At 46.6% G+C, this 19392-nt stretch overlaps 1 protein-coding gene and 1 long non-coding RNA gene across 9 annotated transcripts in view; one reads left to right on the top strand and one right to left on the bottom strand.

The window, feature by feature from the left end:
- Positions 1–19392, bottom strand: part of Tanc1 (tetratricopeptide repeat, ankyrin repeat and coiled-coil containing 1) — a 230642-nt gene that overhangs the window by 165859 nt on the left and 45391 nt on the right. The window contains exon 1 of one of the 8 annotated variants that reach the window (XM_085681080.2): positions 1117–1137. The exons of the other annotated variants lie outside the window; for them this stretch is intronic. The gene's annotated coding sequence lies outside the window, so the exon portion shown is untranslated. Of the gene's footprint in view, positions 1–1116; positions 1138–19392 lie in introns of those variants that run through there. 8 annotated transcript variants of the gene reach the window in all.
- Positions 2405–7139, top strand: LOC146890427 (uncharacterized). Its single transcript, XR_014998840.2, has 2 exons — positions 2405–2607; positions 5254–7139. It is a non-coding gene; the product is annotated as an uncharacterized LOC146890427 (long non-coding RNA).

Genomic DNA, 19392 nt, shown 5'->3' with positions numbered 1-19392 from the left:
CAGAAGTAGAGCCAGGAGCATCAGGAGTTCAAGGCCATCCTGGGCTGTGAGAGACCTAACCTATAAATACACAATCTGAGCCACTTTAATCACTGTGTCCTGTGTGTAAACTGTAAAAGCCAATACAGCATATATTAAGTATTTTCAGTAGAAAAGTACTGAAATACACAAAGTCGAGTGGTGGTGGCGGCGCACACCTTTGACCTCAGCACTGGGGGAGCCAGGGGGAGGCGGCAGAAGCAGGCGGATCTCCATGAGTTCAAAGCCATCCTGGTACACAGAGTGAGTTCCAGGACTGGCTCCACAGCTACTGAGAAACTCTGTCTCAGAAAAACAAAACAGAACAAAAAACAACACCAAAAAAAACCGGTGGTAGATACACACACACACACACACACACACACACACAAACCCAAAAAACTCAAAAATAAGCATAAATCAATTAAATTAGAAAATGCTGAAAGGATATACCAAAGTTTCTGAAAGATTAATCAAAGTGTTTTAATAGTAAGAAACTGATTTTTTTTAAATTACTAAATTTGTTTTCGTTAAAACACGCTTTATTTCCCAAGCCATCAAGAGTTTCAGGATGTGTCTGCGTCAGTGTCATCCCGCGCTCTCTCCCCACCTCACCCCAGGCTCCACTAGCCTGCAACAGAGAAGGACTGCCTCACTCACTTGGGGGCACCTGGAAAGTTTCTCTACAGAGGCTAACCAAAGACGACGAGCAAGAAAGAACCAAAAAAAAAAAAAAAAAAAAAAAAAAAAAAAAAAAAAAAAAAAAAAAGCCAGCTTGTCACAACACTTACCCTAAGGGACAAGCAACCCTCGCGCCCGCGCCCTGGGCTGGCAGAGAACCCTGAAGCAGCGGAGTACAGAGGAGGAGATGCAGCCCTAAGGAACTCCAGAGCCTGGGAACAGCAAGGGGTCTCCGTTTTGACATGACTGAGGCTCCTGATCTCCAGACCCCAACAAGGTACTGGAAGGGTCCAGTTCACTTCCACTAACCGAGTTCTCTTCAGAGAGGTTTGTAGCCCAGGCCACAGGGAAACATTTCAGGGTTTAAGGTAACCTTGGGGACTTGAGTCCCTGACTTCTCCTCCCCACATTTCTTACCTCAATCACAAATCCCAGCTTTCTCCAAGTCTCCCCGTTTCTGAGCACACGCTCAGCTTGGCACCTTAGTTCTCCTGCCCTTCCTCGCTCTGAGCAGCCTTTCTCCCCACTAGGTGTATTAGTCATCCTGCGTGCCTGCCCCACCCCCACAAGGCTTCCTCTGTACCAAAGACAACCCCCCCACACCCCAATCAGGCTTGGGTTAGCATGGGCCCCACTCGGCCTGGACCATTGCTTTCTGGAGGACTAGTGTGACCTGCGACCACTCCCCTGCTTCTCTGGAAAGAACTGTCAGACAGAGACTCAATGCAGGCATCCTCACTGGATTCTAGAGGGCCCCCGTGACTGACTCAGAACCTATTTCCTTGTTGCTACACCTGTCCAGAAAAAGCGTTATTCCCAAGGGTGCTTTCCACACTCATAAACGGCGACAACCAGGCTCTGGCCCGACTCAATACCTTCACAGCCGCGACGCCAGGCTTCACGACCAAGGAGGGCAGGATTGTGTGTAGTCACAACCGGGCCAACAAAATCGCCTTGGCAGGGCACAGAGTACTAAGAGTTTGTACATGCAGAGGCTAAGAGAGGAGGCTTTTCCTCCCCTTTAAATTGGCTTAATGAGGAGTTAGAAGTCATGCCTCGCCCCCATACCCACCAGGACTTCAAAGATGAGAACGGAGCACCAGAGCCTTTCTCTGGGAGCAAACCAGGCACTGATCTGGGGAAGGTCCAGTCTCCTCCTCCCACTCTAGAATCAACTGGGACCTCACTGGCCAGGGACAAGGGGTCGCTCCCATACCAAATATTTAACACTGCCTCAAAAGGCACACCTCCATTCACTCTGTTGCTAAGCAAATGTCAGGGCTTCGGGGCACCCCTGCTGCTCCTCCACCAGGCAAGGGTCTCATCCACTGCAGGACAGCACCACCTGGTGAACAACAGCTCCTTACAGCTAGGTGTCCTAGTGTGTGCTCCTCCCCACCACCTGTCTCTGTCAGGGGAGCAGACAGACTCCAGTCTCCCAGCCACCGCAGGCCCTTCCGTCGGTCCTTCTGCACAACACACCTCCACAGACAAGGCACACGTCTCGTGCATGCCCTCCTCTAGGGTCAGACAAGGATCAAAGGATGTCCACTCGGGTCCACACCAGGCCCTCTGCCCGACAGACCCCGGGCCTGCGTCCTCAGACACGTGGGCCCTTCCTATTAGACCTGTAGCAGGTTAAGTACACGGCATACTTGTTCTCTGGCCTCTGCCCCACTGAGAGCAACCCGCCCGTACCACTGCTTCCGGCAAGGCCAGGGAAAACATCCTTTCTGGATTTGAGACTACAGCAAAGGCAGCAGTAGAAATTACAGAGGCCAGAGGGGAAGGAGCTTCCTTCAAGGATAAGGGCCACCCCGAGAGCCTGTTTTTGCGGTGATGCGATCACAGAGGGCAGATTCTGTACCTGGTCCGACATGGGTCTTAAGGAGCTCCGCTGTAATTACGGTAAGGGAAAAGAGAGGCCACGGAGACGGGAGGGACTCTGAGTGGTACTTAAGAAGTTACTTATTACTACAGTCAGACTGCCTGCTGTACTCAAGCAAAAACTACGCCTTGAGACTTTTGTCCTTCAAAACCATCTTTAGATTAGCAAAAAAAAAAAAAGAAACATGAAACTTCTTGCTAATCTCTCTCAAATTCCCTCCATTCAAAAAATATTTTCAGTATACAGAACAATATTTATACCTGATAAGGTTTTTAAAAAATAAGCATTATGTTATATAATATTCCTAAATAAAGTAAACAGCTTGATAAAATGCATCAGGGTTAATGGGATTTTTATGAAAGTTGAAACTCAAGTCTACAGAGCATGGTTCTCAATCTATGAGTCACAACCCCTATGGGGATTTGCATATGAGATATATACATTATGATTCATAACGGTAGCAAAATTACAGTTCTGAAGTAGCAATGAAAATAACTGTATTAAAGAGCCGCAGTGTTAGGAAGGCTGGGAACCACTGCTGTAGAGACTGGAGACTTCAGCCATCTTTTACTAACACTTAGTTTTCAGATCAAATTTCAAACGATTTCCATTTTTGCTTGTTTCGTTTGTTTTGACTTTGGCTTTTCAGGCCAGTGTCCCTCTATTTCCCTGGCTGGCTGGCGATGCAGCAAGCAGACCATCACACTAGCCTCAAATAGCCAGTCTCCAGTCTTTGTCTCTCAAGTGCTTGGATTGTAGCCACAATCCACCACACCCAGATTTCCAACTAACCTCTTAGAACTAAAGGACGGCCTGGGGGTGCACGCTTAGAACCCAGCACTGAGGAGGCTGAGGAAAGGAAGACCACGTATGTATTCAAGGCCTGCCTGGACGATGCAAAGTATGTGCAAGGCTCGCCTGGGAAAGATATCAAGACCCTATCTCCAAAGAAAAAGTACAAAGTGGGCTGGTAAGATGGCTCCATGGTCAAAGGGACTTGCTGCACAATCCAGAAACCTGAGTTTGATTCCTGCAAGCCACACATGGGAAGAATAGACTCCAATAAGCTTTCTCTGACCTCCACGCTCACACAGCAGCATACCCCCAGCCCTCTACACAATAGTAGATATATTTACTTATTCTTTTTAAAAGTATAAAATGGGCTGGGGATACAACTCAATGGCAGAGCGCCTGTATAGCATGTGTGAGGCTACAGGTTCAAGTTCTGGTATGCAAGACTCAGTGCTTTTGAGAAGAATTACTCAGGCTTAGCTATTGCTTGCCACTCTCTTTCAAATCTGAATAGACTTCAAAGTTGTTTATCCGATAGGAGTCATAAAAAAAAAAAACACTTTTCTTTTTCACTCAAGTGCTATCCTAAGACTGGCCTCCTCGGACCGTAACACAAAGGGTACTGTATATGTTCATGAACCAAAGCATGTCAACACTGGGCCATGGGATAGTCCCAGGGATACGTGGGGGTTCTATAGTTCTGAATAATACTGACTAGAAGCCACAGACGCAGGGAGGTTCAACAACAGGACAGAGGCCAGAGTTCATGAAGAGGTTCAAGTCACACTCAACTACAACCAGAAAAAAACCGTACCCCAGACCTCTGAGTTCTGCTGTGCTGTGAGCCATAGCACTTAACAGAAAGCAGCCCCAGTAAACAGCAAGATGGGGAGGAGACCTTTTGTGGGAATTCCTCTGGCATTTGGAGCTTAAGTGGCAAAAGACTTCTTTTTGGGGGGGAGTGGGGGAATGAGACTTATTGTTTTGCCCATACTGGTCTCAAACTCCTGGGCACAGATCCTCCTGCCTCAGCCTACTATGAACCCAGGACAACAGGCGGGTGTCACCAAGCCCAGCTGCAAAGAGCATTATTTCCCATTTGAGGCCTCCCTGCTAGCCCTACAGGGCTACATCCCAAACACCTATTCGAATTTCCTGGGAAGTTTTCACGATTCTGATGTTCAGAAGAATTAGGAGAGAATCTTTAGTTAGAGGTTTAACACTAAAGTACTTCTTCAGTTTGACTTACTGATGCTCATACGTAGTCAGGAGTGCGAATCACTACCCTTGACCAACGGCGGGGGGGGGGGGGGGGGGGGAGGGCACAACTCAGAAAAGTTGAGAAAACAAATAGACCTAAGAAAGAAGTGGAGAAAGACATAGTGGGTAACTTCAGGGGAGATCACTGGGGTAGGTGTAAGGTGTGGCCTGAAGGGGAAGACCAGAGTAAAGACAGAAGGGGCCATTGTTCAAGTCCTGCAAAAACTGTCACTAAACTTGGTTGCTCTAGCAGGCGGGAGATAAGGGTGAGTGGTAACAATCCAAAGCTATCTGTAAAGAACACCCCTCCCCCGTGCTGTTTAAGAGGTGAGAAGTGATTATACAGCTGGTCTCCTGAGGGAAGAGACGCCAGCTCTAGCCACCGTAGCATTCCTTCAGTTGCCCACCCCTCTACTGTCTCCGTTCTACTTGGATGCCTCTTTCCCAGTTTCTCTTCCTCCCCGGGGAAACCTCTGCCTTACCCATCTTTTATTAGTTTCTTTCACTTGTACCCAAAGATCTGGCCATTCTTAGGCACCACCCAGCCAATCCTCTGAGCTTGAATCCGAGGTCTGAATTTCAGTCACAAACCCTTATCATTCTTCCTCTGAAAGGAGCTGTGCAATCTCCGCTCGAACACCTACAAGTTCCCAGCGATGGTTTCAGGAACTCCTTCTCCGCCTCCCAGGTCTCCTGGTATCCCCACCGGGTCTCCAATGTAGACTGCATGACCCTGCAAACTCAAATCCCTGGATCCCTGTCTTTTTGATTCCAAATTCCTGAGTCACATCAACATCGGGCACCCTGGATGCCATGTTGTTGTTTCTAGCTACAGGTCTGAGGTCTCCGAATTCTACCTCCTTTGGATGACAAGCTTCAGGTCATCACGCAGAAAGTCCCACGGATTTCAAGAATACAAGATCAGAAAAGGCCTTTCTTTGCCTCGGGTCTGAGCTGTTCTCTATCTACTGTCCTCATCATTCAATAGAATGTTCTTTTTTTTCCTTTTGTGATAAAATTGAATTGAGCATGGGAGAGAGGATGCTGGTGAGACAAAACAGCCAAATAGCTCCAATCCAGAAGACACCAGGAAACTAGCAGCAGTTTTCAGACTAGCCACAGTCCGGCACTAAACTCACTAGAGTCCAGCAGAGGCGTTCCCAACCTCCCCCTACACCTCTTTCCAGACCCCCCATTCTTCCAGCCAATTCACCTCCTCTGGGATACAAACTCTCACAGGAGGGAGCATTTGGTTTCCCAAGCCACTGGCAATGAAGAGGGTGGACAGATCGTGGCACAATGACAGCGCTGAGGAGTTAACAGCAACAGAAGAAAATTTACAGTTTAGCCTTTCAATTCCCCACACTACCCAGGGACACCAAGACAACACATTACAAAATACACAGTGAATGGGCACCAACAAAGATCTGGCCGAACTCTGTCCTTTTTGGCCCAAGTAGTCTGAACAATAAAATGGGGTCTACAACAGTCTGCAGCCAACTGCAGCGTTCTGTCTCCTGGAGCCTCCAGGACTGCCTAAGGCCCTGACAGCCCTTCTCAAAGTCAGGGCGCACCACTCAACACTGCCATTTGGATGTGGGGTTCCCTCTGGTGACACCCACAACCATCACTCCCTCACCTTTTTCATGTAAGCAAAGCTCCTCACCAGATAAGCACAGGGCCACAGTTTGGGGTGGAAGCCATGCCCTTCTGACTTCTGGATTGCTCTAAAGCCTGGAGTCCTGGGGCCTTAGGACCCTGGGGAAGACGACATTTAAATGAGTGTGTTTTAAGACAGCCTTCCATAGACTGTAAAGATACTGTTTCCCCTGCTTTGAGGTTAATAAAATGGGTTGGCACATTAGGGGTCTGTGATTAGGGAAGTGGCAGCTACCTGTATGGGACCTATGTAGACCACAGAGTCAAGCAATCAACTCATCAATTTTGTATAAACCAAAGGCTGGGCTTACTTACCCTTGCTCTGAAGGAACAGCCTTGGCCATTATCTCTTTGGAGCAGAGCTACTGAGTGACCTGATGGAAAACAGCACTCAAAAGCACTGAGTTGTTTAGATTTAACAAAGAAACTACAGCAATATGCTTAACAGGTAGTTGTATAAGATGAGGCTATATACTTACAAGTCAGGCGCTACTGTGCACACTATATATAGTCCTGGGTCTTGGAAAGCCGAGGTAGGAGGATTGTGAGCTCTGAGTCAGCCTGGGCTACTAAGAGCCTATCTCAAAACGAGAAATAAAATCCTCATCTGCTTTCTACATTTGAAAAAATAAGGGCTGGAAAGATGGCTCAGTAGTTAAAAGCATTGACTGTTCTTCAGAGGACCTGAGTTCAATTCCCAGCAACCACATGGTGGCTCACAACCATCTGTAATGAGATCTGGCGCCCTCGTCTGGCCTGCAGGCACACATGGAGGAAGAATGTTGTATGCATAATAAATAAATAAAACCTTAAAAAGTTTAGTTTTAAAAAAAAGAAGAAATTCTTAGTATTGCTTCAAAGTTATTAACTATGATGCTGACACTCTAAACTCTAAATTTACATACAAGCAAGCCACATTGACCACCCAGGACACTGAGAACCCCTCAGCTGATGTCCAGGCAGTCAGGACTTCCAGGGTAGGTCTGCTATTTTCAGTGTCTACAGCTCTTCCTTCCCACAGCCAAGCCTCTTAACCCTCAATCCTACCCATCCCTTCCTGGCTCAGCCCAGTGGGAATTTATACACTAGAGATTTAAATGGCCCCTGGCCAGTCACTAGCCTGACAACAAGCCCTAAATCAGGGCTGTAATGCACAAGCCTAACCCACCCTTTACCTCAGTACTGATAAGGAGCCTGGGACTCTCCCCAGATAACCTGTTAAGTCCCCCAGGGGCTGAGGCACTATCTTGCTCTTGGCTTTTGTCTAGGTAGGACACAAGTAGTCACCCTGAATCCACACGGACAGAGTAGGTCAGGAGACACGGGGTGTGTCAACCCACTCCCATGGACAGGACCTCAGGACCCCCATCCAGGCCTTTCATCCTGAAGACCCCTGTCCTTCTCTTCTGGAAAGAGGACTTCCTCCCAGCTGCAGACAGGCCTGCTGCTGTCCCCACCCCTGGGCAGGGCACTCCAGCCCCAGTGCTTGGCACTGATTAGGAAATGACTCATTAGAAAGTACTGAGGGGGCCTCGGGCTATGGTACAAGTAAGTCATGAGATCTATCTATTCAAAAAAAAAGGGGGGGGGGGAAGAAAAGAAAAGAAAGGAAGGAAAAACTGAAAAATAAAATCCCAGCAAGAAAATGAAAGAGAACCACTTCCTAGTGCTGAAAAACTCCGCACTGGCCTTGGGTGAACCAAAGCCAGTGCACCCCAAGCTCACTAGCTCTATGGCAAACACTGAAAAATCAGAGACCTAACTGCAGCTGTGTGGGCTAAGGAGGCCAGGGGGGGGCTTCCTATGTGCAGTTTCAAAGCTACCAGTTACTGGCCACAAGTGGCTGAGGCAGCAGAATTCCTACAAGCTTCAGGCCAGTCTAGAGATTAACAACCTGTTTATTAAAAAGAAAAACAAACAAATAAAAAGGCAAACGTTACTTAACGTACAATATCAAACTTCTACACATTCCGCATAATTATATACACCTATAATTGCAGCACTGGGGCAGCTAAGGCAGGAGGACTGCCATAACTTTGAGGCCATGTTTGAGTTAAAAACTGTGACCTTTCCCCCATGTGTCCCCTCTCAAGAAAAAAAAAAAAAAGAAGCTAAGTAGACCATTTTTTCCTACGCAATGAGGCTGTCACCCAAACCCCTATGTGCAAAGCTAAGCCTATGTACAAGCTTATTAGTATTCCAGAAATTACGACATTCAAAACTAGCCTGCTGCACTGTTTTACACGTGAGAACTAATGAAAGACAGTCACTACGGCTTCGGCAGAGCTGATTTTGTCATCTCTATTTCCAATGCAGTCTCAGGTTTTCTGCTTTCTACCTGAACCTTCCCGTGCTTGGTTCTATAACTTTGATCTTGTGAAAAGCACAGACAACCCATCCTTGCAATTTTTCCACTCCTGGGAAGAAAGTTTACAGAGTCATTTAAAAGCCAAAAGCAGTGTCAACGCTTCCTCAATGACACAGCTGCTGCCGAGACCAGCCAAGAGAAGGGCTTTCTTTACTGTCAAGGTTATTGGTCAAAAATAATAAGGCCTGAGTTCAGCAAGACAAACAACCAACCTATGATAAAGCAAAATCAGTGCACACAAACTACATGGATGCCTACTGGCCAAGAGGCTGCTCAATGACTCTAAGCAGAAGAGGACCGCCCCGCCCATGGTAAGCCATGAGTAAAGACACAATGAAGCCAATTCAAACCTGAATTGGGAAGGGGAGGGAAGGAGGGAGGGGAGGGAAGAAGGGAAGAAGGTAAGGAGGGACAGAGACAGGCAGAATGTTCAGCAATCCTCTTCCTGAGTATCAGTTCAGAAGAACCGAAATCAGGATGTCAAAGAAACGCCTGCACGCCCATGCTCACTGCAGCAGCATTCACAATAAGCGTGATACAGAAGCAAGCTAAGGAGCCACACTGACAAAGAACAGATCAAAAAAATGTAGCATGTCTATACAGCGTAGTTCTGTTCATCCTTTCAAAGCAAGAAAATTCTGGGCTGGGGATTGTAGCTCAGTTGGAATAATGCTTGCTCAGTATGCAAGAGGCCCTAGGCTCCATCTCCAGCAACACAAAGCAGGTGTGGGGATGCGACCTTCTAATCCCCACACTCAGAGGTAAAAGCAGAAGTTCGAGGTCAGCCTGGGATAAATGAGACCCTGACATAGCAAAGCATGTACATCATGAATAAATCCTGAGTACACAGCGCTAAATGCAATAAGCTAGTTAGAGAAAGGGCAAGTGCAACATAAAGCCTGTGAAAGGAGGCAAATGAGGTCGGAAACCTCCTGGAAGTTCTGGGGAGAGGACGGAGGGCCTTCCTGTGGGCATCAAAGCTAGCTCACTCGGGATGAACAAGCACTAGAGATCTGCTACCCCGTGTGAGGCCCAGAACACAGTCCGCTTCAAGCCCAAGAGACAAGAGTTCTGCTATAACTTTTTGTTTTAGTTTTAGGGTGGTGAGTTTGTGTCTGTTTGGGGTTTTGTTTTGTTGTTTGTTTTGCTATGATTTTTTTAAAAAAAAAACACAGAAATGGGCTCAGGATTTCAGATCTAACTGTCCCAGAAGGAATGAAATCAGGATCCCCAAGAGGCATTTTCACACTCAGGTTCTCCATGCCTTCAGCTACAGGCAAGGTAAGCAGCAGCAACCATCCAGCTGAGGGCTAGAATTCAGGGGTAAGGACAGAGAGGACAATGGCAGAAAGCATCCAGAAGGGTGACTGAGGCCCAAGTACAATAGATCAAGTCAAGGCTCTGGTCGCCTACTGTCCTGATAAAGCACGTGGGAAGGCTCTGGTCCGTTTGGATTACAGCTTATAGTCCATCATTGAGGGAGGCCAAGGCTGGAACTCGGGGAAGGATCTAGAGGGACAGACTGATGCAGAGTCCAAGGAGGAACTCTGATTACGGGTTTGTTCCTAGCTATGTTTCTTATACAACCCAGGTCCACCCACCTAGGGGTGGCACCACACACCGAGGGCTGGGTCCTTCCCTATCCATCGTGAATCAAGAAAATACTCCAAAGACATGCCCAGAGGATGATCTGATGAAGGCAGTTTCTCAGCTGAGGCTAGCTCTGGCCAGCTGACTCTAGTTTGTGTCAAGCTGACAGAAATCGACTAACACAGCTCTCCATGTACATCTAAATGAGGGCCCTCAACGGGCCCAAGCCAGGAAGGCATGCTAGGGGACAGCTTTCAAAGGCTGGAGCTCTGTGGGATGGAGACCAACTCCATGTATGCTTCCAAATCACCAGCTAAACACTGAAAGCAAAATCACTGAGGCAAATCACTGGAACTGGTCAGCATGCAGGAGGGCTGAGGGGTGGGGAGAGGCACGGGGGCAGGTGCCCAGTTGTGGACGCATGTATGCTTGTGTGCACACACACATACACATACATACATACATACACACACACACACACACACACACACACACACAGGCAGTACTGCATGATAAATAAGCAATATGGTGGCTATGGAATCCACAGGAACCATTCTGATGGTAAACAATCTGAAGAACACCAGATAAACTACAAAACACTTGGAAAGGGAAAAACAAACACAGACAAAGGTGCTACTAAAATAAAAGCCATATTCCTGAGAATTTTAGGTTTACAGAATAAATGAACCTTTTAGATGATGCACTATAGTTCAGATCTGAAGTGCCTCAGTGGCCTGCAGGTACAGGCTTGGGTCTCAAGTCAGCACTGTTAGAAAGGTGTAGAACCTTTCCAAGTGGAGGCCATGCTTCATGGTGGGGCAGTTTTTCGGACACTGGGGGCAGGACCATGAGGAGGGGATCGTGGGAGCCCAGCCCCTTTTCGACTTCCTGGTCAGGAGGTGAGCATTTCTGTTCCACCTCACACGCCTGCCATGATGGGTTACCTCATCTTATCCTAGAACCTCCGAAAGTGTGAGGCAGACAAGGCATCTTTGCTTTTGGATTGATTATCTCGGGTATTTCGTTATAGTGGTGGAAATCTAGACTGGGTGGCAGATGAGCATTGAGAAAGCCTTCTCATCCCACTGTGTGGCACAGCACAGGGACAGGAAGCTTTTTTAAAATTACTTTATAAATAATACCAATCAAAATTCCTACTTCCTCCCCTCCTCCTACTTCCCTCCTGTTCCCCCACACACCCTCTCACCCACCCCCACCCTGCAGTCCTAAGAGAAGGCAAGGCACCCTGCCCTGTGGGAAATCCAAGGCCCTCCCCCCTCTATTCAGGCTTAGGAAGGTGTGCATCCAAATAGAATAGGATCCCAAAACGCTAGTACATGCAGTAGAGACAAATCCCAGTGCCATTATCATTGGCCCCTGAGTCTGCCCCAATTGTTAGCCACATTCAGAGGGTCCAGTTTGATCCCATGCTCATTTATTCTCAGTCCAGCTGGAGTTGGTGAGCTCCCATTAGCTCAGGCACACTGTCTCAGAGGGTGAACCATCCCTTCGTGGTCCCGACTTCCTTGCTTATATTCTCCCTCCTTCTGCTCTTCAGCTGGACCTTGGGAACTCAGTCCAGTGCTCTGATGTGGGTCTTGGACAGGAAGCTTTATCAATTGGAAATGAATACTATTTATAAATAAAATCACACGAACTATAAGATTTTAAACGGCTGGTGTGTAAGAGAAAAGACACAGGTCAAAGATTACAATGTTGCAGTTATACAGGATGAGGAAGTCTAGAGGTCTAAACAGCACGAGGATGATTGCTTATAACAATATAACATTCACTGACAGTTTCCGAAGGACCACCCCTTAGGTCCTCTTACCACAAGACTACAGCCCACTGTGAGGCAATTTCATCACTGTGCAAACGCCAGAGAAGATTTAGAGAAACCTGGTCACACTGTTCAATCGTGAGAAGTTAAATGCAAAGTCCAAGGGGCTGCTGCAGGCACAACAAAGCATGCCACATTACAGGAAACGTTTTACAAGTAGAACATTATTTTTTTTAATATTAAAAAGCCTCCTATAAAGTGGCATGCTGTACATGCGCAGGGCCCCCGTGAACTTTTACATTTCCACACTAGCATCACCACAGGCATGAGTTGTGTTGTTCGACTTATTAGCTACAATGCATCCACTAAGCAAAAGGATGTTTTTTTTCAGTACCATTATAGTCTTGCGGGTCCACCGTGATAGACGCCGATCGGTTATAAACCAAACATGGCTACGAAGAAAGGAACTATAGATCAAACCTCACGCTGCTCGTGTTTGACAGAGAAGAAAAAATAAATCACTCAAAACATTCACACACACACCGCGTATAAGCTCAGCAGAACGTTGATGCCTAAAGCTGGCCAGCGACTGTTTACACAACTTAGTCACATGCCTCATAACTTCCGGGCTCGTGATGATTCCTATGGTGACCTTTTAAGCCTCTGGGTGGTCACCACATCTGATATAAGCCTGCTCCCCAAATGCTATCCACTTCGCTAAACTACACAGATCCTGGTAGCGTACCTGGAATATACTCATTCCTGACAAGTCCTGTTCACTCCCTACCAGCCAGTGCTACCCTGCAAAGATTGACTGCTACAAAGACAGGGCTTGCTTCGATCTCCTCACATGTCCTCACTAAATCCCACCCCTCTGACTCCGAATCGCCTGTGGCATTATCTTGCGTTTGAGTGTAAAGTCAACTACATCCTCCTAGGCTGTGACAAGGAAGGGAGCCTCATTTGTTCTGGTGTCACATGCCCAGGAGGTGGTACATAGTATGTCACCTGATAAACGTTGGAAACACAAACAAGGCCAAGCTAGCTGGAGTCATGACAAACCACAAGCGTTGTCCTGCCAGCGGGTAAGGCCTTTCAGGCAGTACAAAAATCATCCTGAGGGGGTGCTTCAATTTTTTTCATATACATGGTCACTGGCTTCTGATGATACGACTTGGGAATTTTCCCACTTCACGATGCTGTGAACTTGCTACAAGTTCAGCAGAAGCCATACTTGGAAGTAAATCTGGACTTTTTCCCAGGCTGACAGCCTGTGGTCTCTCCATGCTGGGCTGCAGAGACACAGCTCCTAGTCACATGCTCCTGAGATCAGCAAGCACTCTAGAGCACACTGTGGTGCCAGTGTCTCGGGGTATTGTGTTTCGGATTTTTGCATCCCATTGTGTCCACTGAACACTCACCTGCGTGTATTCAAGAGACACTCAATACTTCATTACAGAACGGGCTTGTGTTAGATGATGTAGCCCACCAATCCGCGGTGTTCTGAGTGTGCTAGGAGCAGGAGGGAGCCAGCGTATTGGGCAGTAATCCCAATATATCCAGCTCCTGGGAGGGTATAGCAGGCTAGTGAAGACGCTGTCTCAACAACAACACAGCAAAGGCAGTCAAGACTAGGCTAAGATGCTTGGTGGGTCGAGTGTACTAATGGATACAATTAGAATATTTCACTACCTCCTGGATTTATCAGATTATGACCCCATAAAAAATTGAGGAGCGTTTGAAATTTTCTCAACCTTCATAGCAATCTGTGAAAGACAAAAAAATTTTTTTCTCAAGTTCAGCCATTCCTTCCACTTTAAATTCAGTTGTACCCTGTCAAAATTAAATTAAATAAGAGGAACTATCTTAGGCCACTGGGAAGGCTCAGTGGGTAGAGGTGTTTGCCATGCAAGCCTGGAAAACCCACATTGAAAAAAAAAATAAAAGAACCGATTGCTACTAAGTTGTCACCTGATCTCCACGCATACCATGGTACGCACCGCCACTCATGCATTGTGCACATGCACACACGCAATAATAATAACTTTTCATTTAAAATGATCTAATTTTAAATGCCTGCGTTAAATTGGTGAACTAAGTTCCATTTCCATGATTTTAAAGATATCTACAAAAGGTAGGTTGCTCCTGTCATCAAGAAAATAACTTTTTTTAACTTCTGTTTAAGAGAAAATGTGTGTGTGTGTGTGTGTGTGTGTGTGTCCATGTTAACACCAAGTATGGAAGCCAGAGGACAACATGCAGGGATCCTCGGTTCTCTCTTCCGCCGTGTGGGACCCAGGGATTCAACTTAGGTCACTGGGTTTGGTAGCGAGCACCTTTACCCACTAAGCTACCCTTCCCGTCCTCATCCCACCTACTTTTAGCTTTCTGAGACAGGAGCTCATCAGCCAGGTTGCCCGTGAACTCACTGTGTAGCTGCAGCCAGCCTTACACCCCCGATTCTCCCGTTTCTAGCTCCCAGGAGCTGAGGTTGAAGGCAGAGGGCTACCACAATCAGCTGTAGGCAGACGACCTCTTAAAAAAGAAAAGCGCGGATGATTTTCTGTTGAATGGAAAGGGTGCAAGCCTTGCCTCCACCGCCCCCCTGCCGAGCCCCGAACCCCACTCACGTCTACCGAAAGATGGGACAAAAGCACAGTTTAGGAAGAATGTAGTAACTACTACTCCATTCCTGTGAAAGCTGCTTGTTTTCAGTTAGAAATTATCTTTATGTTCTCATTTTAAATATTCCCTGCAAGATGATAAGAGCGTTGGAGGCCTGCGTTAACAAGGAAAGGGCTTGGACCACTGTTCTCAAGGGCAGCAAGCCCCAAATCCCAAGCACCTTGCAAGGGAACCATGTAAAACTGGAATCCACATCAGCGCCCCGCTTCATCTTAGCCAAAAGGCAGAGCAGCAGCTCACTCGAGCACTGGCAGAGTACAGTGGCTTTAGATTCAGATGGCGGTACAGGAGGAATACGCTACACAATAGTACGAGCATCCCTGCTAGTCCACAATTTCATTTATCCTTCGTCAACCATGATCCAAAAGGATTAAATGGAAAATCCTAATTCATAGGCTTTTACATTTTAAAAAAAAAATTATTTTGAGTCAGGGTCTCTGATTGCCCAGGCTGGCCTCAAGTTCATTATGTAAAGAAGGATGACCTTAAACTTCCTACCTCTGCCTCCCAAGTGCTAGGATTACAGCTAGGAACCATGGCCAGTTAAAACAGGGTTGGAGATTGAACCCAGGCTGTTGTGCAGACAAGGCGAGCATTCTACCCACTGAGCTACGTGGCCACATGCGGTACTGAGTGGTGTGAAAAACCATCTACTGCCCTTCCAGAACGCCAATAATCTCCATCCAACCCATCCAGGCTACGCACACGGTCTGCCTATCAGCCTTCTGGGAGCTGCCTGCATAGTCAGAGCAACTGTTACACTACTGGGATAGCATTTACTTGTCTGTCTCATGAGTCATTGTTGATCTCTTCTGTGCTGACTGCATTATTACCGGTACGCATATACAGGGGAAAGCACGGTATATAAAGGGCTCAGCATTGTCCAGTGCTTCAGATGTCCAACGAAGAGACTCAGAGTGTACCGAGAGGTTACACAGGAATAAGCTTCTCTTGAAAACCTGGGAGCCCTGAAGAGAAGGGAGGCTACTACAGTAAAAGGCGAGAAGTGACCAAGCTACGAGGGCTCCAACTTAGGGCCTTTTTAAAGAGTTAGGGTACCCCAAGACCCCTGGCTTTTCCATGCTCTAACATCTGAAAATGCAGCAATAAGCTGCCATCTTACCCCGCTGCAGGCCCTGGAGCGTGGGTTAACTAAGCCTCAGAACTATAAGCAATAAATTCTTAAAATGTATTCTTAAGGCCTTGTGGTGGTGGTGCAAGCCTTTAATCCCAGCATTCAGGAGGCAGAGGCAGGCAAATCTCTGTGAGTTCGAGACCAGCCTGGTCTATATGAGCTAGTTCCAGGACACGCTACAAAGCTACAGAGAAATCCTGTCTCGAAAAACTAAAAACAAACAAAAAATTATTCTTAACAACTACCCAGTCTTCATTATTTTGTATAGTAACATGAATGGATTAGGATATACCCATTTAAAATATCTCAACATGGCCAGTGGCTCAGGAGTTGTTGAGTGATAACATATTGTTATACCTGAACAGAGTCTACCTGGCTATATACACAATGTATATATTCAAGGGGTTCTGACCGCTTAGACAACATCTCGTGACCTTCGACGGGTTGCTTAAATCAGTTGGTGCTGAACAGTTTCCTATGCAAAATCAATACATTGAATTACACATGCTCAAATCCTTCCCCTTCCAGAATCCAACATAAATTCACACACTGTTAACTGATGGACTCCACAATGGAAGAAAGAAGGCATGCAAAACACAGAGGCTGGCATGCAGTAAGCATGTCATGAAAGCTAGCAGCAGGCATTAAAACAAGGACAGTAAGGCCTGGATGTGTTGCACACTGTATACACTTCAGCTTCTTTGGTGAGGCTTTCTTCTGAGCGGGGGCGGAAACACTTTAAAGCCCTATTTTAATCAGCGCTGTTAAATCAAAGGAGCCCAAAGTGAAACAATAAATCATGAAGCCGACATGAAAGGATGTGAGTCTCTCAAAGCGGACTAGCTTTGTTTGGGTTTAAATTAGACTTTCAGTGAACTCTTGGCAGCACTTGGGAAGAAATCAAGATTGCTCTGGAGAATCCATCCATCCTTCAACACATTTACTGAGAATCGCTCCATCTAAGTTGCAGCTGAGGGAGCGAAGAGTAGCAGGCCTCTCCCTCCTGGGAACGACAGCGGGGTGTGCCAACTGTCCTGGGTGCTGGGTAAGGAGAAGGTTATCTGAAACTTCCAGAGCAAAAGCCTCAAACTAGTGGGTCCCAGATACACTGTCTGGCGGCACGCTTTGTTTTGTCTTGGGTTGAATTAGACTGTCTGTGCTTAGCAATTAGGAGGCCAGAGTGGGAAAGAGTTTCTAGCTTCTGGTGAAAATGTGCAAGGGCCAGCAGTACCACCCCGGCACCTCCTCTTAGCAACATCGAGGGTATTTATTTGCACGGCTCCCTTCACCCTGGTACCAGGACGTGGGATCAGAAGCAAGCAGGGCCGGCTTCCCTAGCTTCCCATGGCCTAGTCTGCTGCACCCAAGCACAGCGAACTTCTAGCACCATAGACTTTGGAGCTAGAAGCCCCACCTTTCACATACAAGCCGGGTCATTATCTTAAGGACATGGTTCATCCTTCCAATTTCAGTTTCCTGCATGCAAAACTGGGATATTCGTGACTATATCTGCCTCCCTGGGCTGGGGTGAGGGTAAATGGTTATTACCTGCAAAGCGCTCGGGGCTGAGTCTGACACACAGTAACTCCTCCATCAATATTAGATGCTACTACCTTCTGGCCCCTGGAGGCATGACGGTTTCAAATTTCTGTCTCAGAATTTTAATATTCCACAGTGATCTGCCAAATTAGTTTATGATTTAAAAAGAAATGGCCTTTGGTGAAAGTTGTACAGATTTAACTTAGAGATAACTAGAGGCACCAGGCACAAAGGGACAAATGCATGACTCCACTCTATAAGGTACTCAGACTCAGCAAATCCACACAGCAGGAAAGCAGATGGAGGTTACAGACACTGGTGAGAGGTTACTGTTTAAAGAACACAGAAGTTGTCTTTGAGCTTATGAGAAAATTCTAGAGATGGATGATGGTGCTTATAAAAAACACAAATTCAGTTAATGCTACCAAATAACAAACTTAGAAATGATGAAAATTGAACTGTTATGTCTTACCTATTTTATCATAATTGTTTTTGTTTGTTTTTCGAGACAGGATTTCTCTACGTAGCCCTGGCTGTCCTGAAACTCACTCTGTAGACCAGGCTGGTCTTGAACTCACAGGGATCCGCCTGCCCCTGCCTCCAGAGTGCTGGGATTAAAGGAGCGCGCCACCACCCCAGCTTGGCTTGCTTTTTGTTGTTTTTTTTCTTTTTCTTTTTTTCTTTTTTGAGGCGGGTCTTACTATGTAGCCTTGGCTGGCCTGGGAGTCACTATGCAGACTAGGTTTGGCTTTCGAATCAGAGATTTTCCTGCCTCTGCCTCTTGAGTGCTAGGATTAAAGACGAGTGCCACCATATCGCATAATTTAAAAAAAATAATTATCCCAGCCTACATAATTTGATCTGCACCAGTTCGTTGAAATTAAGGTATTTCCAATTCCTAAGACACTTGAGTGCACTATAAACTTATGTTCTCAAAAACCACACACCACATATCCCATAATATGTTCGGGGGGGGGGGGAAATTAAGTACTCTAGCAGCTGTTTCAGAACAAAAGCCTTTCCTTTGAATCTGGGTTGTCACAGGGAAATGTCTGCAGTAAACACAGGATGAGGCAAGACCAGCTTTCAGCTTCTGTCTCAGCAGCGGGGCTGCTTGCTCCTTCACCATCAGGTGTCAGGGATTTCCCCATTCTACGTCCTCTCAAACAAACACACAAAATGGCCTCCAGCCAGGTACCACATGAGTAAACCAGACACACAGTTTTGGTCCAGGCCTGTTCTATAATAATATTCCAAAGGCACATATACAATAAAAGGCAGCTATACACAAATACAAGGACAGTCCCAAATCACCTAAATTAGTATTCTGGGATTACAAAATGTCTTAGTTAGGGCTTCTACTGCTGCGACAAAACACCAGGACCAAGCTGGGGAGGAGAGGGTTGATGTGGCATAAACTGAACTCAAACAGGGCAAAATCCTAGTTGATGAAGAGGCCATGGAGGGGTACTTACTGGCTTGCTTTCCCTGGCTTGCTCAGCCCACTGTATAGAACCCAGGACCAACAGCCCAGGGATGGCACCACCCACCACGGGCTGGGCTCTCCCCCACTGTTCACTAATTGGGAAAATGCTCTACAGCTGGATCTCATTGAGGCATTTCCTCAACTGAGGCTCCTTCCTCTCTGATCAATCTAGCTTGTGTCAAGTTTACACACAAAACCAGCTAGTACACAGGGGTATACTACCATGCTCAGATTGCCAAGGTCTTTGCATGCTAGCATTTTCTAAGGTGTCTATTTTTTTTTTAAAAAAAAGCAAACTTAAAATTACTTTGAAAACTGGAGTTTACTAGTCCACATAAACCAGTTATATCCTATATACAGGGATTATATCCACAATTTTCCTGGATCCACCATAAATATTTCTTTCTTTTTTTTTTTCTTTTTTTTCGGACAGGATCTCACTATGTAGTCTTGGCTGGGCTGAAACTGGCTAGGGTAGAGTAGGCTGGTCTTGAACTGACAGAGACCACAT

This window comes from Myodes glareolus, chromosome 21 (assembly GCF_982192425.1).
Source record: "Myodes glareolus chromosome 21, mMyoGla1.1, whole genome shotgun sequence".
Classification (NCBI taxonomy): domain Eukaryota; kingdom Metazoa; phylum Chordata; class Mammalia; order Rodentia; family Cricetidae; genus Myodes; species Myodes glareolus.
This window is presented reverse-complemented; position numbering and strand designations above follow the sequence as displayed.